Here is a 20,656-nt window from a genome sequence, read left to right as displayed (position 1 = left end):
TGCTGATGGCATCTTTAACAGACACCCTGTTATCATACACGTGAGGCCAAGCAGCCTCTCCTGACTGAAACTGTGTTTTTGTAAACGTGCAGTAATTTACCTTCAACACTCACTTCAACTCTTTGTATCCCTCTTAGTTATCCCTTCACACAGTGGAAATGATACTTGTATCCTGTTAATGAGTGTATCAACTCTATTAAAAGCATACATTGCAATTAATTTTAAAAAACGGAATTTAAAACATATTTCTAACACAGCTTCATCACAGCTGTCAGATATTTTATTCACAGTCAGTCGGATCCATTTCTGTTCTATTTCTGTTCATTGTTGTGTTTCTGGTTTTCTCCTGAAGTCCAGACTCAGTATTTTCAGCATTCAGCAGTCTGCTCACAATAAAAATGTTTAGTTGTGTTAAGCTGCAGCACTTAGATAAATCATCATGATGCATGTGCTTCCAGTGTTTATCAATGAAGGACAAGTTTTCTGTAAGCAGTCCAGACAGCAGCTGATAATCACTGATGTCACACCTACTGTTATAAATATTACTGTGTCAAACATCAGCCTGATAAATGTTAATGTAACAGTGTTTATGTTGTATGACTCCACTTGCCACGTTAACCACAATGTGTTTGTGTATTATGACATTTATTGGCTCAGTGGCGCCCCCTTTTAGGCAGTGGAGAAATGCCACTGGCATTGTTAAAACATGGATGAGCCTGAGGTGGGTTGTAGATCACAGCACTGTGTGTGATCATCACGCACTGGTGTCTTTTCTTATATAGCCCACCTGTTTAAATTGTATTAAAGCTTAAAGTTTGCATTATTACTGTCACAGCTGACAAGGTGAGCCGTGTGGAAGTGAAGAGAGGAAGGACCCACGAGCAGGCACTGACTTTACTGAGAGGGAGCTTTATTCACAGGGAGAGCAAACAGAAATGTAGCAGGCATGAAACAGAACCTAAAGATGTCCTGCACTGGAAAAACAGACCTGAAACCTGGAATCAGAGATGGACTAGGGAGGACGACACAGGGAGGAAATGCAGGGTGACAACACAGACGGACCAGCAATGAGCGACAGGAAACACAGGGCTTAAATACACAGTGGAGTAATCAGCGAATAGGAGACAGGAGGGAAACAGCTGGGAGAAATCAGGGCTAACAAGACCAGGGAAGCAAAACTAGACACATTCACATAAGACATTGACCCCCAAAGTAAAACAGGAAATAGACGACAGACACAGAGATCCAGACTGAACACTGAACTTTACAGACAGACTCCCAGCAGATACTACGACAGACAGAGGGAACACAGAAAAGTGGGACCAGGGCAGGCACACGAAAGACAACCAGAATAAACAAGAACATAGAATATTAGAGCAGATTTCCACTCTGTGAACGATCCTCCATCCATGTGGCAGGAACAGACTCAAATCTCAGGTTCATCTCTGCTGCAGGGAGGCGGTCTCAGTGAGCACAATTTCTTCACAATATGATGACTTCACAAAACTGTTTCTCCATTTCTCAAATATGTCAGATTTAAGAGGTTAAAGTATTGTGATTTATAAAGCAGCTGCTCTACTGTAGCACCCAGTTTCACCAGTAGATGGCAGCAGAGGTTAAACGTGATTCGTGGCCATTTGAATCATCACAGAGGTGTTTAACAGGAGGAGCTCTGTGCTGGTTCAGCAGATGTGATCTAGATGGAAGTCCAGTCAAGTCACATGTTCTTAGTTTGTAGTACATTTTGACTTTGTAATCACCAACAACTAATTAAATTAGCAAATATTTATGTTAGCTGCTGCCAGAGAATATTCAGTATTTTTGCTTAAAATTGCAACAATAAAACTAAATAAACAAATAAAAAAACTAAAATAAAACTCTTCAGTATCAAACAGATGCATCCTGTGCTGCAGCCACTGACTGATCTTTCTGCTGTTTCTGGTCTGTGGTTGTGGTTTAATGTTTATTAGTTTTCTGTAGAGAGTACAGATGTGTATTTGTTAGTCACCACCAAACCACAATCATCTGACACCTCTGTGAAACCCACAGACCCACACAAGAAAAAACATTTGTGAACAAAAGTTTATTTGAGAAACTAAACTCCTGCTGTGGAAACAAGAGCTAAAAAACATGAATACAATATAAGTGATGATGTTACTGAGGACACAGAACAACTGGAACTTTAATTGGATTCTGTAAAATGAAAGTATGTATAGAAAATAAGCAGTATTGTGATCTGAGCCCAAGAAAAAACTTGGATTTAGGTCCATAATTGGTTGAATGAGGACACTTTCTTTAAATGTAGCTTCTGTGTAACCATCTCCTGAACCAGCACAGTGGTTTGTACCTTGTTGAAAGCATTTGATTATAGAGTTTGACAATGACACGCCTGCATCCTCTTGCTGTTTTTGACTTGGAATCATGTTGTGTAGTTGTTTTTCTTAAACATGACAATAATTCTGTCATCATGCACTTTCCTGGGCCTTTCAATGTGGCTCAGCTGGTCAGTGGATTCATTCTGTTTAATGATGCATCATATTGTTGATTTGGTCACTCCTGCAGTTTTGCTCTCTCTGATGGGTTCATTGTCACTTGCACTGACATCTCTTGAGACCTCACACTGAACATAGTAAAAACAGTGAAAAGCTATAAATTATACATTCAACATGGATCGATGGAACAAGGGAGCAGACTTTACCTGACCATGAAACTCCTATCAGTAAGTTGTTCCATTACTTTTTTGCCTCTGTGAATGCAGGACTATCTATAAAATTGCTGTAATTCCTAACAGGTAACACAGTACTTTACTTAAATGTCTTTAATTAAGGACTGAAGTCTACACTACAGTCACATCCTGATTGTTCAAGTTAAAATTCACTGTGGTGGTAAATAGGGTCAAAACTGGCCCACAATGAGGAGGAGCCAGGACAGAGAGGGAGTTCTGGGCTTCTTTGCTTTGGCTGCTGCCCCCACAATCTGGCCATGGATACACATAAGAAGATGGATGGATGGTCAGAGGGACTCTGGTCTGAGGTGCTGGGGGGACCAGTTAGAGACCAGCAGCTGGACGTCAGTGGTTGGACTGGTGGACTACTTCAGTGAAGAGTAGACGACGTCTGGCTCTGGTTTAAAGTCTGAACACAAACACACACAGTTCAAACAACAGGAAACATGATTACAAGCTTTGTAATTCAATCAAGACCTCCAATCTCCACCTCTCTGCATCACACACAGTCCCAGTTCATACTATACTGGGAACCAGCTCACATACAAATCACAGAGCTTTCTATATGGCTCACACTTTGAATGTTGAAATTGCAGTTTTTTTCCAGTGTGAAATCACATCAGGTGTAATTCAGAGTTCATTTTTCCTGAACAAGGTGTTTTATTTTGAAAATGAACTGGATTCAGTGTAAATGTTCTCTTCCTGTCCTCCTGCTCTGCTCTGTGCAGCTTAAAGTGACTTTAGTCCACAATAGACGTTAATATAATCCATCCACTATCTGAAATAAGGTGTTTTAGCTCCTCCCCCTTTAAGACAACTCTCTTCTGATTGGGTGCCCCACACCAACAGAAGGTTTGAACAACAGGTGGGTGGAGCTTCTGTGCCAGAGATGAATATATTAGGGATCTGTTTACTGCTCACAGGGGGCACCGTGACACTGAACGGTAATATGAACATCTGCCATTTGAACAGGAGAGGGGACAGGAAACCTAATGGAAACAAGAATCATTTGTTTTCTTTGTTTGTTTGTTTTTAATTTAAATGTAGCCCAAATAAAAACGCTGTTCTACCACTGTGGAGCTTATTGTGTGTTTGTTGTTCTCTCATCAGGCAAAACTGGCTTTTTAGTAAGTAAACTGACTTAATTTGAGCTTGAGTCATGGTGTGGTTAGCTTAGCTTAGCATGATGGCTGTAAACAGTGTGAGCAGCTAGCTTGTCTCAGTCAAACATAAAGAGCAGCTGTACCTGGGCCTCCTTGTTCTGATGGTTGTTTGTCCATAACTGACGTCTTCAGTTCTCACTGCTGAGTAGATCACAGCTGAATCAGTCTCTGTACAATAAACACATTAAAATTACTGCAACAGTGCTGTGATTTTATTAGACTACTGTGAAAGAAATATTTGTTGTTTTTTAATGCAGCTTTTGAAGATATTAAGTGTTGCGTTTTGATAAACCATAGTTTTTTCCATCCTAACACGTCTGCTGTGAAACTCAGAGTGAGCACAAAGAACTGGGTTTAGTTTCAGAGAAAAAGGCAGGTGGACGACCACAAAGCTGCATCTTCTTCCAGTGCACACTGACACTCTTCACCACAGAGCTCAAAGCAAACATGTTCTCACAGCATGAACATGATTATTAACCAAACCAGAACACACTGCAGTGAGAAGCTCATCAGCTTCACACTAACTCCAGTCTAAAGGAAGCTGCTGTGGTTTTACCTGCAGAAACACTTTAAATTGTCTCCTTATGTGTCTCATGTTAAAAAATTCAACCTCTTAACTTGTGTTTGTACTAAAACCAGATATCAGACACGTCTGTGCTGTTTGTGATGTTTTAGCTCAGTGAGAGTTCAGTGGGACAGATGTGGTCCAACAGAAATGCAGACGAGCATCATTTGGACCAAAAAAACCTCTAAATCACATCAGCATGAAAACACACTGCAGGTAACCGACTCACACAGCATCCTGCAAACACTCAGTACAGAAGAAAAACAGTCTGTGTTCAATATTTTCTGTCTGAGAAAACTTTGATCAGCTGTTTTACAAAGAGAATAAAAGCGTCTGATTATGACCGAGGAATAAAGTTTTCTGTGTTCAGCAGGAGGAACAGAGACAGCAGGAAGTCGTCTTGGTTTAATAAATATATGAAACTGAGGAGGAAGTGAAAAGATTCATTCCTTTTAAAATGGGAGTTTTTTCTTTCCACTGTCACCAAGTGCTTGTTCATAGAGAGTCATCTGATTGTTGGAAATTACTGAGATTAGTGGCAGGAATATGGGCAGAAATCTGTGCCATCAGAAACTGAATTTGAATAAGTTAAATTTGAATTTGAATTACTCGGATTGAATCTGAATTGTAACTTGAATGAAAGCTTTTGAAAACTGAATTTGAATTAGTCTAATTTGAAATTGAATTTATGGTTTGAAAATGAATTGATTTGCTTTGAAACTGCATTTTATCCTTTAAAAATTCAGCTCTCGAATAATTTCAGATTCACTTCTCACCATTCAGTTTCAGTTCTACAATTCAATTTCAGTTCCAAAATTCAGTTTTTTGGGACTTACATCCGGTTCCGGTTCAAGCGCAGATTAATAGAACTACAGACTGATAGCGTTACTGACGGAATCTACAGCGTCTTGAGCTGAATTAAGACTTCAGAAGTCATTCGTCACGTCGAATGACCAGCGGATAAACTCTCAGGTTGGTAATAAATGTATTACATGTATAAGAACAAGCGTCATGTTAACAATTGATAGCCGTACAGTAACCTTTATGCTTATTGTAGCTGCTAGCTAAAAACGCTAATTTAGCGTAGTTTGCCCTGAATTCAGCTTTGACAAACAAATATGATCGACTGTTTCTAGTAGAATTCCAAAGTTGTCATCTTCTACCCTGTCAGAGCCCTGTATGCTTGCAGAGACCCCTACAGTAAGGAAACATGCAAAACGGTGTCCAAACCTTTGTATTTGAGCTTTATTTATGTCTTACACAGCATCCCAACTCTTTAGCTAACTTAATAACTTTAGCTAAAGTGAATAGTTCGTCTAATTCATTAGTGCAGCTTTACTGGATCACCTCTGTTTGAAGTAATATAATATGATATACAACTATCACTGTGTTTAACTACCATAATAATTCTTAGGGTACTGAGTGCATGCTTAATTAGATTTTTTTTTTTTTTAAACATACTGCTCCATTGCTATGTTTGACAGGCTGAAGTTGTCGGGTCACCTCCTAAATTGACCATCTTTTACAGGTGTTTTGTGCCAGAAATGGAGTGTCCACTGAAGACTGAAGATACTGAATCTCTACGCCGTGCCATTGATCCCTCCTGTGCCTTCATCTAGACAAGAGACATTAACTTAACCACTCTCACATGCTCTGTACCTACATCACCTTCCCTGACAGTCGTAGCCTGGCTCATCTGAGGGTGAAATTATAAGAATGTGTTATTTTGCAAAGTGCTCTCTAGGGTTCCTAAATAAAATATGGCATTGAGGTCATTTCTTTTGAATTAATCCCTTCTTCTGAAATATAAGAACCTCTCCTGGTTTAAATGGCACTTTCTGTTCCTTACTTCCTGTTCCACTCCCAACCCCAAATAGATGCTGACAAGCTGACACAGTAATATGGAAGAGGGAGAGAAGCTGGAAAGGACTACTACAAATAAACCCAATGCCTAACTTGAAAAATGTAAAATAAGAACAATAATAATAATAAAGATAAAAGATGAAGTAACAAGTTTTTTGTTTATTCCAAATGATCATCCAGATGTCTGTGACATGTGATGACAAACACCATAATGGAAGGCCTTTGTCATCACATGCTTAAACTCATATTTTTGCATATGCTGAACAGGCAGTCAGACATGCTGTAACTGTGGGGTAGAAAACTGCATGAACACCATACAGCAGGGGTCTCAAACTCCAGTCCTCGAGGGCATGGAAAAGTTGCATGACACCGGCCTTTGAGGAATGGAGTTTGAGACCCCTGTCATATTCCATATGACAGGTGTGGTTGAACTTCATGAAGACTCTGAAGTTTCTCTTCTCTTCTGGCAGGACAGGAATGTCGCCTTGTCCTGTGAGCCACCGTAAGGATGTACTTAGAGTAGAACTGGAGTGTCACCGGCCTCAGGCTCTTCACCTTTTCAAAGACAAAGCAGTCATTTAGATAAAATATTAGCTATTGTTTACCTGTAAATGCACAAAGAGAATTTAGAAATGTAATTATTGTCAAGAGTGAAAAAGCACTGATAGTGTAATTTACAGCTGTGGCCAAACGTTTAGAGAATGAGAAGTGTTGTTTATTTACAAAGTTCGCTGTTTCAGTGATAGTTGTATATCATATTATATTACTTCAAACAGAGGTGATCCAGTAAAGCTGCACTAATGAATTAGACGAACTATTCACTTTAGCTAAAGTTATTAAGTTAGCTAAAGAGTTGGGATGCTGTGTAAGACATAAATAAAGCTCAAATACAAAGGTTTGGACACCGTTTTGCATGTTTCCTTACTGTAGGGGTCTCTGCAAGCATACAGGGCTCTGACAGGGTACAAGATGACAACTTTGGAATTCTACTAGAAACAGTCGATCATATTTGTTTGTCAAAGCTGAATTCAGGGCAAACTACGCTAAATTAGCGTTTTTAGCTAGCAGCTACAATAAGCATAAAGGTTACTGTACGGCTATCAATTGTTAACATGACGCTTGTTCTTATACATGTAATACATTTATTACCAACCTGAGAGTTTATCCGCTGGTCATTCGACGTGACGAATGACTTCTGAAGTCTTAATTCAGCTCAAGACGCTGTAGATTCCGTCAGTAACGCTATCAGTCTGTAGTTCTATTAATCTGCGCTTGAACCGGAACCGGATGTAAGTCCCAAAAAACTGAATTTTGGAACTGAAATTGAATTGTAGAACTGAAACTGAATGGTGAGAAGTGAATCTGAAATTATTCGAGAGCTGAATTTTTAAAGGATAAAATGCAGTTTCAAAGCAAATCAATTCATTTTCAAACCATAAATTCAATTTCAAATTAGACTAATTCAAATTCAGTTTTCAAAAGCTTTCATTCAAGTTACAATTCAGATTCAATCCGAGTAATTCAAATTCAAATTTAACTTATTCAAATTCAGTTTCTGATGGCACAGATTTCTGCCCATACAGGAAACTTGACTGAAGCATGACTGTAATCATTGCTGCCATGACAGGAAAGCATCAGTTAAACAGTTAAAAATCTACCTCTGGTTCGTTTGAATGGATGTTGTTGTTGATTTGGTGATGTATCATAACTGTTTGTGGTGTCAATGTCATCGTCTCCATCTTCTTTATCTGCTCAGATAAACCAAAGTAAACAAATGATATTATGTAAGAATCTAAAAGGAGCAAATGATGACATGTCCACAGGATCTAAACAAAATATTACAAATTGTAAAAATCCGTTGGGCATCTTTCTTCGCCTTTAAACAATAATTCTGAAGAGCCAAACGGGATAGGCAAAATAAATAAATAAACAAACAAAAAAAAAAAGTAAAAACCTTCAAGTTTCCCGTGAACACATCCTCTCACCAGCAGAACCAGTAACACCAGTAGGACCACAACACAGACTGATCCAACAAAGGACAACACAGAAAGAACAGGTGGAGATGTGGATGTAGTTGTAGGTGTGGTGGTGTGTTTGTCTAAAATTAAGCAAACACAGTCATTAACAGAGATGGGCAGTAACGCGTTACTTGTAACGCGTTACTGTAATCTGATTACTTTTTTCAAGTAACGAGTAATGTAAGGGATTACTATTGCAAAAACGGTAATTAGATTACCGTTACTTTCACGTAGGAACGCTGCGTTACTGCGTTACTAAAACTGTGATTTTTTGCGAGAACGTCTCATGACAGTGACGTAAGCGAGTGCGACGTTCGTGACAACAGCTGTGTGCAGATCATAATGGGCGTTTATCAATATGCGTACTTGTGCGTACTTGCGTTCTCGTGTACTCGTGATACGTCATCAGTCGGAGACCAAGTACTGTTCCAATTCGAAGTACGCATCACGCCGAGAACGCGAAAAAGTCCCGGATGTGTTCTCGATCCGCCCATTTTATCGAGCATGCATCGATGTAGACTTGGGACAGCTATATATCCCAGAATGCATTTCGTCCAAAACTCAACAGCGGACTCCCGGCACATCGTCCCCCCCCCCCGGCTCGCGGACTTCTCACTACTCAGGTTAAAGAAACCCCAGCAGCTGTCTATAGTATTGAGTGTCCACTAGAATAGAAATAAAAGCGTTCTAACATCTCACCTGCTTGTTTTTATTAAGGTATGTACACGTATGTACATGTACACTATTTTTATTAATAGAGGTTTCACTACTGAGGTTAAAAATGATATATAAGTCACTTAGATCACTTCTAAATGTTAATGTTTGGTTTATTTCAGTGTTTTATTTGTTCCTGAGTAAACCGGTTTGGCTGTGATTAAAGTTAAGCTTCATAACATGTTACTCACAGTTACATTAAGAGGGGACGGCAGTAAAAACTCCGGACCTGTGACATCATCACGTACGCTGGTGTTCCGACTGTACAAATCACGAGTCCGTGCTCGCGTACTTGAGAATTGAGAAACGGCCGACGAGTCCGTGCTCGCGTTCTCGGCAGGTACGTACTCACCGAGAACGCGAGTACGTACTCGCGTACTTGGGCATTGATAAACGGCCAATATATCGAGTGCGGGACAGAGTGTAGCATGCAGCGTTTAAAGCGTGGAAGTACTGACCTTATTTTGAGTTTGATTCCATAAAAAGTGACAAAAACATTAGTGTCCGTTGTGCGTGGGAAGAAAACTTATTTTTACAGCGAAAAAAACCCCTAAACTTCCAAGCAAGCACCGAGTGTACTACGACGTAATGTGAAATTCACAGAGAAACTCACGGATTCTTCCACTGACCGCTGCAGCACACCTGCACCAGGGTAAACCTCCGCCTACCCCAGTCCTGCTTTACAGGTGAAAATAGAGCAACAGGACCGCTAGTCTTTGATTTTATTTATTTTCTGCTGTGTTTTACTTGCATCTATTTGAAAGAGTGAGTGTAAACACAAAAAATATTTTATTTTATATGCTGGAATGTGCAGAAAATAGGTTTAAATGTTAAACAAATTTCTTCCAGTCAGAGAATGTTGCATATAATTAAGTTTTTGCTTGATGCATAAAGTTAAAAGATTTAAAGTTTTAAAAATAGACATTTCCATTTGATTACATTTTGTATGATGGATTATGCAGAAAAAGCAGAATTGGGCTGAAAGATCTATTGCTTTATCACCTATTCAGGTTGTAAATCGTGTTTTTAAAAAGTAACTAAGTAACTAAGTAATTAATTACTTTTGAAAATAAGTAATCAGTAAAGTAACGGGATTACTTTTTTGGGGAAGTAATCAGTAACTAGTAACTGATTACTTTTTTCAAGTAACTTGACCAACACTGGTCATTAAGTTGTCGTCACATTGTGAATGTTGAAAGCTGCAGAAACACAGACAGGTGAGTGTGTCACCTGTGACAGTGATCCAGCTGGATGGAGACTCTCCATGACCGCTGATGTCACACTTGTAGAGGCCTTCATCAGACCTGGAAACATGCTGGATGGTCATGTGACCTGTAGGCTGCTTCCTGATGAGGGAGCCATCTTTATAGAAAGCAGCTGGGAGGTTGGAGGGAGTGGTCTTTGTTTTACAGAGCAGAGTGACGTCATCTCCCTCCATCACAGGGAGGACAGGACTCTGCAGGATCACTGATCCACCTCAACACAGAGACAAACTACAGCATTTCATCCATTTACACACAGCTTCATCAACACTAACTCCACACACTCAGCTTACCAGTGACTGTCAGGTTAACCATGTTACTGATGGGACCCTCTCTGGACTCACACCAGTAAACTCCACTGTCCAATGTGAAGATGTAGCTGATGTTACAGCAAGAACCAGCTGGTTTTCCCCACCCATCTCCATACTGAGTCCTTTGTCCTTCAGTTGTGTTTCTCCTCAGAGTCCATCCAGCAGAGCTGTCGTCCTCCTCACAGCTCAGAGACACAAAGTCTCCTTCAAAGAGCTGAGAGCTGCTGGGACTCAGTCAGACGAGCTGTGAGGGTTACAATAAAAAATTGATGATCTGTTAAACTTTTTCCAAAACTTCTACAAATAATCAAAATGTTGTCTTGTTGATTGCACTATGAAAAGATCAACCCAATCAGGTCATATCAGTGAGCATTTCTCAGGTTTAAACTGTGACAGAAGGAGGTTACTGACCTTGGTTTGTTGTGCAGCTCAGCAGTGAGATCAGAACTAAAGAGAAATGACACTCAGGTTGATTTGAGGTCAGTGTTGGGGAGTAACAGAGTACATGTACCAACGTTACGTATTTAAAATACAAAATATGAGTAACTGTATTCTGTTACAGTTACTGTTTAAATAGGTGGTATTCAGAATGCAGTTACTTTGTTGTATTGTATTTTTACTGTATTCCGTTACTGTCAGAGTTCCAGGGTCGTTGACCCGGTATTTTCAGTTTATGTTCACTGTCTTTTTTCCGTATGTTCCACTTCCTGTTTTATTGTGTTAGCCCTAGTCTGTGTGCATTATGTTCTAGTCATCTTCCCAGCTGGATTAAGTCCAGCTGTTTACTGCCCCTAATCGCTCATTATTCAGCCTGAGTATTTAGTCAGTTTCATCAGTTCATGTCTTGTCATTAATATAATGTCATTGTGTGTGTTAAGTCCTGTCAGCAGCCATCTCCTGTTCTCGTCATTTGTCCCTCACAATAAACACCCTGAAGCTTCACCGTGAGGCCTGCGTTTGAGTCCTCTTCTCCACTTCTACACAGCAACCCCTGACAGTTACAGTTACCATTTAAAAAGGTAGTATTCAGAATACAGTTAATTTATTGAAATAAATGGATTACACAGCAGTATTTTCCTGTTTCACATGTTAGGCTATGCCCTCTCTATTTTATGTAATTCCACGCTGGTGGAAACCCAAACAAAACATGCAATAAGAGGCTCTAATGCCTGTGTCTCAATCTCACGGCTCATGTCACCCCTACTTGAGGCCCGCATCATGACGTGAAGAAATATTTTTTTAATTATTATTCAAAAAATGATTTAATATGACATCAATCTGCAGAGTGTTACAGACAAAATTATTATTAATACAAATTATTTACTATGAAAGCAGGCAATAGGCAGAGTGTTACAGGCATAGCTCTAAAGAATGTATCCTCCTAGGCAGTGTAGTCCGTGCTGCAGGGATAATGGACTGCCATACCTGTTATGTGTCTGTGAGCGAGGGAGGGAGAGAAAGGAAAAGTCCGAGCTGTCACGGAGCAAAAACGGGAGCTGGAAGCATGTAAATATAATAATAACCACTGCAGCCAAGAAGAGTGCCTGACGAGCCCAGCTGTAAGTAAGCTATTAAGACTCGACTGTACACTGTGTTGTTCGTGTTTTCTGTTGCAGCAGCCTTTCAACGCCTCTCTCTGTCTCTCACTAGCAAAGTTGACCCAGACAACAAAGTAAAGCTAGTTTTCTGCTATGAGCCCAACATGAACCCGACGTTTTAGCCAGAGGTCCCTTTACTACGGTTCAGAGCTGCGGACCTGTTTTATATATGCGCTGAATAATTTTCTATATGAGATCGCTACAAAAAGTGCAGCCTTACCTAATGTCCACCTGCTGTTACTCATTTATATTAAGATTTAAAAATCTAGTTGGTATTGATATGACAAGTAACCTTCAGTAACAGTAATAAATCACACAGAAATAGCATTCATGTAGTTGTAAAAAGCATGATGATATATATAGTAATCCAAAGTATTCAGAATACGTTACAAATACATTTTGGGGCAAGTAATCTGTAATCTGTAATCTGTAGTGGAATACATTTTAAAATTAACCTTCCCAACACTGTTTAAGGTGAACATGGAGAACAACTCCACACAAACAGCTGACAAACACACAAACTCGTCTCTCTCTGATGAATCTGCTTATTTTCTATTTAACACCAGCAACATGTTTAAAATATATGCAAGTAACAGATTAATAATTAAAGCAAAAAAATATTCCCGCCTACTAATATTCCTGTCTACTAAAGAAAAACAAAAAATAAATAAAGACAAACAAGTCTTGTATCAGTACAGAACATTGTGGGCAGTGAGTTGAATCTAAGCTTCTATAATTTTTCACATTTGTCATGTAGAAAACTGAGATTTGCTCATTTTCAGTTGGAAAGAAACCATCTGGTAGAAGAGTGAGAGTAAATCTTCAAACAGGTTTTATCCTAAAAGCAGCACTTAATGTGCACTAACTACACTGTGATCATGTATAAAATATCCACTACATTTAAATACCACAGTACAGTCATGTGTCCACTGTGCAGCTGTGTTGATATAATGAGTGAATGATTTGATCTTTTCACTGCCTGCTGTGTTTCCTCGACTCCTGAGCAAAGATAAAGAGTCAGTTCAGACCTGCAGTTGGTCCTCGTGGTGTTTTGAACTTGAATTCAGCCTGATTTGTTTTTCATGTCTTCTCCTCCATCATCAGTTATCAGGAGAGCAGACAGTCAAAGTACAAGAATTCAAACAAACACAGAGATTCTACTTACAGAGCAGACACAGCACAGATGTTTCCTTCATCGTCCTTCTCACTCATTTCAGCTTTTTTCATTTCTCTCACTGACACCAAGTAAAGCCCGCCCTCTTCCTCTGAGCACCAGCTTTCCATTGGTTCAAAGATAGGGGCGGGGACTAAATTTAAAAATACAAGTGATAAAACTATTTAAATGTATAACTTTGAAAACAGTCACACGCCTTTCACATTTATCAGATGAAAAAAAAATTGCACATTGAACCAGGTTGAATAACAACAACACACATTCATCAAGAATCTAATATGGGATCGCATCATACTATATCACTGTTGTGAGGCAAAGCAAACGTAGCCGATGTTTTACCTGATGGGTACAATGTTGGTGTTGAGGGTTTCTGCTGCTCCTGCTGCTGATAGTGATAGAGGGCAGGGCTGTGTTGATCTCAGACTGTAGACATTAAAAAGTTCACAGGAGAGATGGTAGCTGACTAAACAAGTTTCATGAAAGAATAAGCAAATGCAAAGATTGGTGACAGCGCTTGGAACCATAAGGCAACAAAAAACAGTGAGAAATAAACTCGGCCTGTGAATCACTCTTTGCTTCTCTTCCTCCTTCATCTCCTCATCTCATATATCACTCTCCACTTTAACACATGTAGCAGTTGTTGGAGATGTTTTCCAGGAATGTTTTGCTTCTATAACATTTTTCTGTCATCATTTTTTTTATAGATTAAGTGTAAGAGTTGTTAAGTGTGGATAATTAAATTATAGTTTATTGCAATAGCAAGTTGCGCCTTGTTCTCAGATGGACAGCACTCTTTGTAATCCAGCTGCTGAGGGATCCACGGCCTTTAGTAGCCTCACACAGCTCCTACTGTTTCCTCCTCATGTCCTTACCAGCCATGTCTGTACAATGTTGTATCATGAGTAATAATCCCTATGCATAAAACACACACATGCACATACAGTGACATTTTAGACCTTCTTCAGAATACTGTATATACTATGGGCATCATGGTGCTGATCCAGAATCCTTCCCTTATTATTTGTTACTAGAGCTACAATAATAAAGCAATGAGGGAAAAAGTTATAAATATAAAATAATTTATTTATGATGATTCCATTTATTTCACTATCCACCCTGTGCAGGGAAAAAGCTTATTACATTTTTAAACTGTTTTAAAATCAGCATTTTGTCTTATTTAAAATATAAATCTAATATAATCTGTTTTTTAATACATGATCTTTAAAATACAGCGTGTTTTTTAAAAAAAAATATCATTATTAGAATAATCCATAATTATGTGGACATACTACTGTGAGTAGTGCCAGCTTTTTTCATGTTTGTTTTTTAATGAAACTCTCTCTCTCTCTCTCTCTCTCAGAGAGAGAGAGAGAGAGAGAGAGAGAGAGAGAGAGAGAGAGAGAGAGAGAGAGAGAGATTTTATATGTACTGGTTCAGTTTGTCATGTTCACTGTTTAATAACTAAATTATTCAAATATTTGATGTATATTTGACTTTCTGTAAGGATTAACAGTGTGTTAGCTGTTAGCATGATTATCTGCACATGCATGCACTCCCCTCTGCTCCATTTTTATAAAACAGAAAGGAGATCCTTTCTCTGGAGCCTGATTCAAGAACAGAGAGCTACACTCACTTCTTGTTACTCCAAATTTATTCCACATATATAAGTTCACATCTCAAACATACAGACACATTTCAGCAGGTCTTTGCAAACACATGCTATTGTCTATAATTAGAGACAAACAGGTTTTAGTTAGTTTGTGATTTTAAAAAAAACATCAGTGTTAAGTCTGCTTGCAGTCACATTCTAAATAAACTCAAATAAAACAAACTGAAAATATAAGTCAAAGAGAAGCTTACAGACACTGTGTGTGAACTCTGAGTCTTCAAGTTGTGTTGTTGCTGTGGGAGCACCAATGAAGTTTGACCAGGAACCAACCAATCAGAGCACACACATATTTACAAGGTCAGACACACAAAACAAATGAATAAAGGAATGTAATACTGATACATGTGCAACTATTTTACTATTTTAACTACTAATACTTTGCAGTTAGAGGCCGTTCAGTCGTCCCTGATCACTGGATCCTGAGTCAGAATTTCATAGAAACTCAGATTTTCAGTTCCAGTGAAAAGTGTTCACACAGGAAGAGACCAGCAGGGGTCAGAGGTCATGAAATATCAACGAAACTTAGACAGTAAAGAGTAAATCGTACTGCTGAGAGACGAATGTACCGGCAGTAAATACATTAGAGGGTTACCTAGGCAACCAGGGATGTGCATAACCATCTGTCAGCTGCAAAGTGATGCATGAACGATGGGATCAGTTTATACTTGGATGTAATTTTAGTGAAACAGCTGATCGAGGATTAGTGTTGTTGAAGTTTTGTGGTCCAAAGCTCACACTCACATAATGAGGTCATATTTGATCTTATAAACAAAAACACTGATTCCAGGTCTGAAACACTGTTCATGGATACTGAGGGTAAACAAACCACACAGCTCACAAAGACAAAGAAAAAACTGAAATCAGATCTTGATTGAAACATTCAGGTGTGAACATATTTCATAAATGTGTAATCTGAGCTCAAAATGATGTAACAACAGTCAGTGGAAACAAAACCATCAAAGTGAAAAATGTTCATTTGTTTGAAAAGTTAAAAGTTAAGTTTTTGCTGACAGCAGCTGTAGAGTTTTAATCTTTAAAGTGTTTTACTTTAAAATTTTCTAACTCTGAAAATCTGAACCTCAGAGGTGTGCACTACAAAACCAGAGTAATGTCTCAGCTGTGTCACACTCAAAGTCAGAGCTTTCTGTGTCAGAAAGAGGCTAAATTACCATGGTAACTGATGGTGAAACATCACCTGGACAGGAGCAGATCATGTTCAGAGTTTTGCTTTTAAATCAGCTGTTAGAGCCACGTTTTCACTGTGATGCAGATCCTCTGCTGGAGGAAATGTTTTATAGGTGCAGCTTGTTAAACTGTAACTTACTGAAACCACCGAATGAACCTAAACTGCACATAACACTGTCACAATGTACCTGTATTCATTTAGTGGAGACATTAGTGAAGTTATCAATGAGTAACGTCTCTGATTGGACTGGGTGGCGCTCACAGGGATCATTTTGTGTAGAAGAAAAGTCACATGATTCAAGAAATGCTCCTTTTCATCTGAGCGTGCTCAGAGCCTGAAGCAGAGAGGCAGGGTAACAGAGAAGGTTGATAATCACCATGGTGATAGCTGCTAACCTAGTTCTATTTACAAATCATTGAGCTGTTAATTGATGGCAGTGTCTGCTTTCTGTTGTGCCAGTTTATTTGCATCCTTGAGCTCATCTTATGTTGTCTTTTCAGGTTTAGTTGAGCCAGCTAACACAAAGAAAGCCTGACTGTGTTGAAGCTGATTTGTAGTCACAGCCCTCTGGATGTTCCAGTGAACTACAGAGCTGAAATATAAAGACTGTTTTTAAAGATGAAACTCGTCCACTGAGATGAGCTGTCAGCAAAAACAGAAGCAGCCATTAAAGATAAAAATGAAATAAACCTACAGCACTGTGGGCCTGCTGTCTGTGCTCAGTTCATCTGTTTCTGCAGGATTTTAAACACTGACAACACCCAGAACTCTGAACAGCAGCAGCAGACTCAACGCTGTTAAAAGCTCTGAAACATTTTAACCTACTGCAGCTCAACAGGAGGCTGGTTTGTTTCCTCCCTCTGTTGTTGTCTATGTTTGTAGATCAAAAAACCACCACCAACAACAACAACCACAGCAGGAACTGACAGACCAGCAATCAGTCCAACAGATCCATCCGCCTTCCTTCTGTCTTCCTTTCCTCCATCTTTGTTGTCTTCATCCTTCTCTTGTCCTCCTGTCTGACCTGCAGGTGAGAAACAGGTGTGAGGTGTCAGCTGTCAGGTAGGTGATGAGTGAAGAACAGAACAGAATCCATTTCCTCTTCAAACTGCTGTCAGACATTATCTACTGCACTCTGATCACATCACTCAGACCAGCTGCTTTCTACAAAGTCTCATCAACAACATCTTTAGAAACAAACATCAACAACCAGGAAGCAGCTTCACCTCTGATCACACACACACTCAACTCTACTCACTCACCTGGAGGAACAACATGAAGGTAGGTGGTGTTGATTAGAGTCACAGGTCCTCTCACTCGCTGGACAACACAACACTCGTATGTTCCAGTGTCATTAATCGTCACATCCTTCAGAATCAAAGACACGTCTCCATCCTTCATCTGTCTGTCCTGCTGAATCAGCCAGAGTTTCGGGTGAGCTCATTGTGAAACCTGGCCCCACCCTATCATGTGATTTCCTGAGGTCAGATGGCCCAGGCCCAGGAGCTCACCCGAAACTCTGGCTGATTAGGACCCACACCCGCTTTCACACCTTGGCTCATGTGATTAGGTAGAGGATCATCAGGGGGTCCTTTGTCCCCCTTTGGGGGGGAAACTCCCACTAGGTTTAAATCTGGGACTCTCCACCATTTAACCCTTAGAACTGAAGAAGCTTCTCGGATGAGAGGTGAAACGTCTTCAAGCAACTTAAAGAAGTCCAGACGCTTTTCTTTCCAAGCTCCTTAGACTACAATGACCTGGATGACTGAGAACCTTCACAGACATCTTGTTTTGTACTGCATACACCACATTGTTCAGTTTGTGACTCCCATCACCCTCTGGAACATAAACTTGGAGTAATCAGGACCCTACACCACCGGGCAGAACATGTTCCCTCTAAGCCTGAAGGGAAAAACAAGGAACACACACATGTGAAGGAAGCACTTAAAACATGTGTCTATCCTAATTGGGTGTTTATAAAGTCAGCAAAGATGCACAGAAAAGAAGATCAGACACCAGCAAGAGAGGATAAGAAGGACAAACGCAACAACATTGTCATCCCCTATGTAGCCGGTGTATCAGAGAAACTCAGGAGAGTTTTCTCCAAACACAACATCCCAGTGTACTTCAGACCCAGCAACACACTCAGACAGAAACTGGTTCACCCTAAAGACAAAACTCCTAAACACAAACTGAACAATGTGGTGTATGCTGTACAGTGCAGTGAGGAATGCCCAGACCTCTACATCGGAGAGACCAAACAGCCACTTCACAAGCGCATGGCACAACATAGAAGAGCCACCTCCACAGGACAAGACTCAGCGGTCCATCTGCATCTTAAGGATAAAGGTCACTCTTTCGAGGATGCCAACGTTCACATTTTGGACAGAGAGGACAGATGGTTTGAAAGAGGAGTGAAAGAAGCCATTTACGTCCACTGTGAGCGACCATCTTTGAACAGAGGCGGTGGTTTACGACACCAACTGTCTGCCATCTATAATCCAGTTTTGAGATCCCTTCCCAGACGCCTTAACGCCCACTCACATCCTGGGCCATCTGACCTCAGGAAATCACATGATAGGGTGGGGCCAGGTTTCACAATAAGCTCACCCGAAACCCTGGCTGATTGGGACCCACACCCGCTTTCACACCTTGGCTCATGTGATTAGGTAGAGGATCATCAGGGGGTCCTTTGTCCCCCTTTGAGGGGGGAAACTCCCACTGGGTTTAAATCTGGGACTCTCCACCACTGATCCTTAGAACTGAAGAAGCTTCTCGGATGAGAGGTGAAACGTCTTCAAGCAACTCAAGAAGTCCAGACGCTTTTCTTTCCAAGCTCCTTAGTCTATGGAGTGTCCAGATTAACATTTACATGGTCTGTAATTCTGGCTCTGAGAAAGGCCCTGAGACAGACGCGATGGCCACTCCTTCTTCCCCGCTTCCTGTAGCGTTTCTTGTGGAGATTAGGGAGCGTTAGGTAGGAGAAGCCACAGGATGAATCCAGTTGTGGTAAATTAGCGCTGCCCACACTCCAGCAGGGGTGAGCCCGAAACGAATGGAAAGAATGAATATTTAAAAGTGTTTGCCTGTCATATGTAATCAGTCCACAACCAATAGATAAACATACAACTAGAAAGATAATGATAAAAAACACAGTGCCAAGGTCCATAAGGGAAGATAAGGTGAAAAGGGAGGGTAAAAAACATCGAGACAGACACAGCCGAGGACGGCAAGCCAAGCACACCGGCGCCATCTTGAACATGTTCTCACGCTGGAGTCAGCCACACCTGTCTCTCTTCAGCCCCCACAAGCTGCAGCCAATTACCATCATCAGGTGATGAAAACACTTTCAAATGTAAGTATATCTAAATCTGGTCATACAAAAGTTAAATGCTTATAGCGGTTGTGTTTTCAGGCTTTGGGCAGCTGCATAGACATAGATTTCTTTAAATTAAAATAATTCTAAATTTGCTTGTATGGTGGATTCTGTGGTTTTCTTCATCTATTGCTGCTTACATACAGCCAATTTTGATTTTATTCTAATGAACCTTTTTGTGATATGTTTTAGGGACCAAAGAGCAAATGGCTCAATTTATAAGAGGAGAACATGATCACCACTTGACTTTTCTTCTGAATATTTTTTTAAACCTTTTATTTAGAGAAGGAAACATGAAGAGCTGAATTCCGTCAGGTTTGTTATTTCAGGTTCTTTTATTGTCACTGTTCACAAAGAAATCTGAAAAAATTAAAATATTCTGTTGAGGATTTTAGAGTGTTTTCAAGTAAAGACTCTGTGGTTACAGCAGAACACCAGCTTTCTTCTATTTGACAAAGAGAAACATCTTCAGGACTGAAAAATTACTTGGAGTTAAATCATCTGCAGACCTTTATCTATTTTTACAGTATTACCTATGGTGAGGCAAAAGGTGGTAGGAAGGTAAAGGATATATGCCACACTGATGCTATCAGACTTTAAGTAACCAGTCCAAAGGATGTACAACATCCAGATGAGCAAACAGTCATTGCTCAGTGTGACCAGGATCGTCTGAGCTCCGTCCTAAACCTGAACAGCTGTTCACCAGAATCCTGCTGATTGCTGCTCAAAGCTGCTTTCAGAGAAAGTGAAGCTGTGATCAGTGTCAGTGTGTTACTTTGTTACAAAACACTAAATGTTACTTTGTGTCTCTGAGGGTTTCTGTCACATGTGAGTGTGTTCTCACAGCAGATCATTGAGTCGGCCTCAGATCTTCTTGAATCTGTAAAAACTGGAATCACAGGCTGTAGAATCACAGAGCAGCTGACTGGTGTCCTCTAAAAGTTTCACCTACAACATTCAGTCAAAGAGGAAAATCTCTGATCTGTGCTGACATCACTTCCTGGTTCAGACTGAAGGAGAGGATGAGGAGTT

The 20,656-nt window shown here is 40.0% G+C and overlaps 1 long non-coding RNA gene across 2 annotated transcripts; it reads right to left on the bottom strand.

Moving 5' to 3' along the window:
• Positions 1–1,858: 1,858 nt before the first annotated feature.
• Positions 1,859–10,331, bottom strand: LOC109201398 (uncharacterized). Of its 2 annotated transcripts, XR_002061427.2 has the most exons (4): positions 8,271–8,381; positions 7,975–8,064; positions 3,972–4,056; positions 1,859–3,134 (listed from the first exon to the last, which is right to left on the bottom strand). It is a non-coding gene; the product is annotated as an uncharacterized LOC109201398 (long non-coding RNA). The 2 variants fall into 2 exon arrangements; XR_002061428.2 differs by lacking the exons at positions 7,975–8,064; positions 8,271–8,381 and adding an exon at positions 10,279–10,331 and having other exon boundaries at positions 1,860–3,134.
• Between the last annotated feature and the right edge of the window lie 10,325 nt (positions 10,332–20,656).

The sequence above is a fragment of the Oreochromis niloticus genome, linkage group LG3, assembly GCF_001858045.2.
Source record: "Oreochromis niloticus isolate F11D_XX linkage group LG3, O_niloticus_UMD_NMBU, whole genome shotgun sequence".
NCBI classification, from domain to species: Eukaryota; Metazoa; Chordata; class Actinopteri; order Cichliformes; family Cichlidae; genus Oreochromis; species Oreochromis niloticus.
This window is presented reverse-complemented; position numbering and strand designations above follow the sequence as displayed.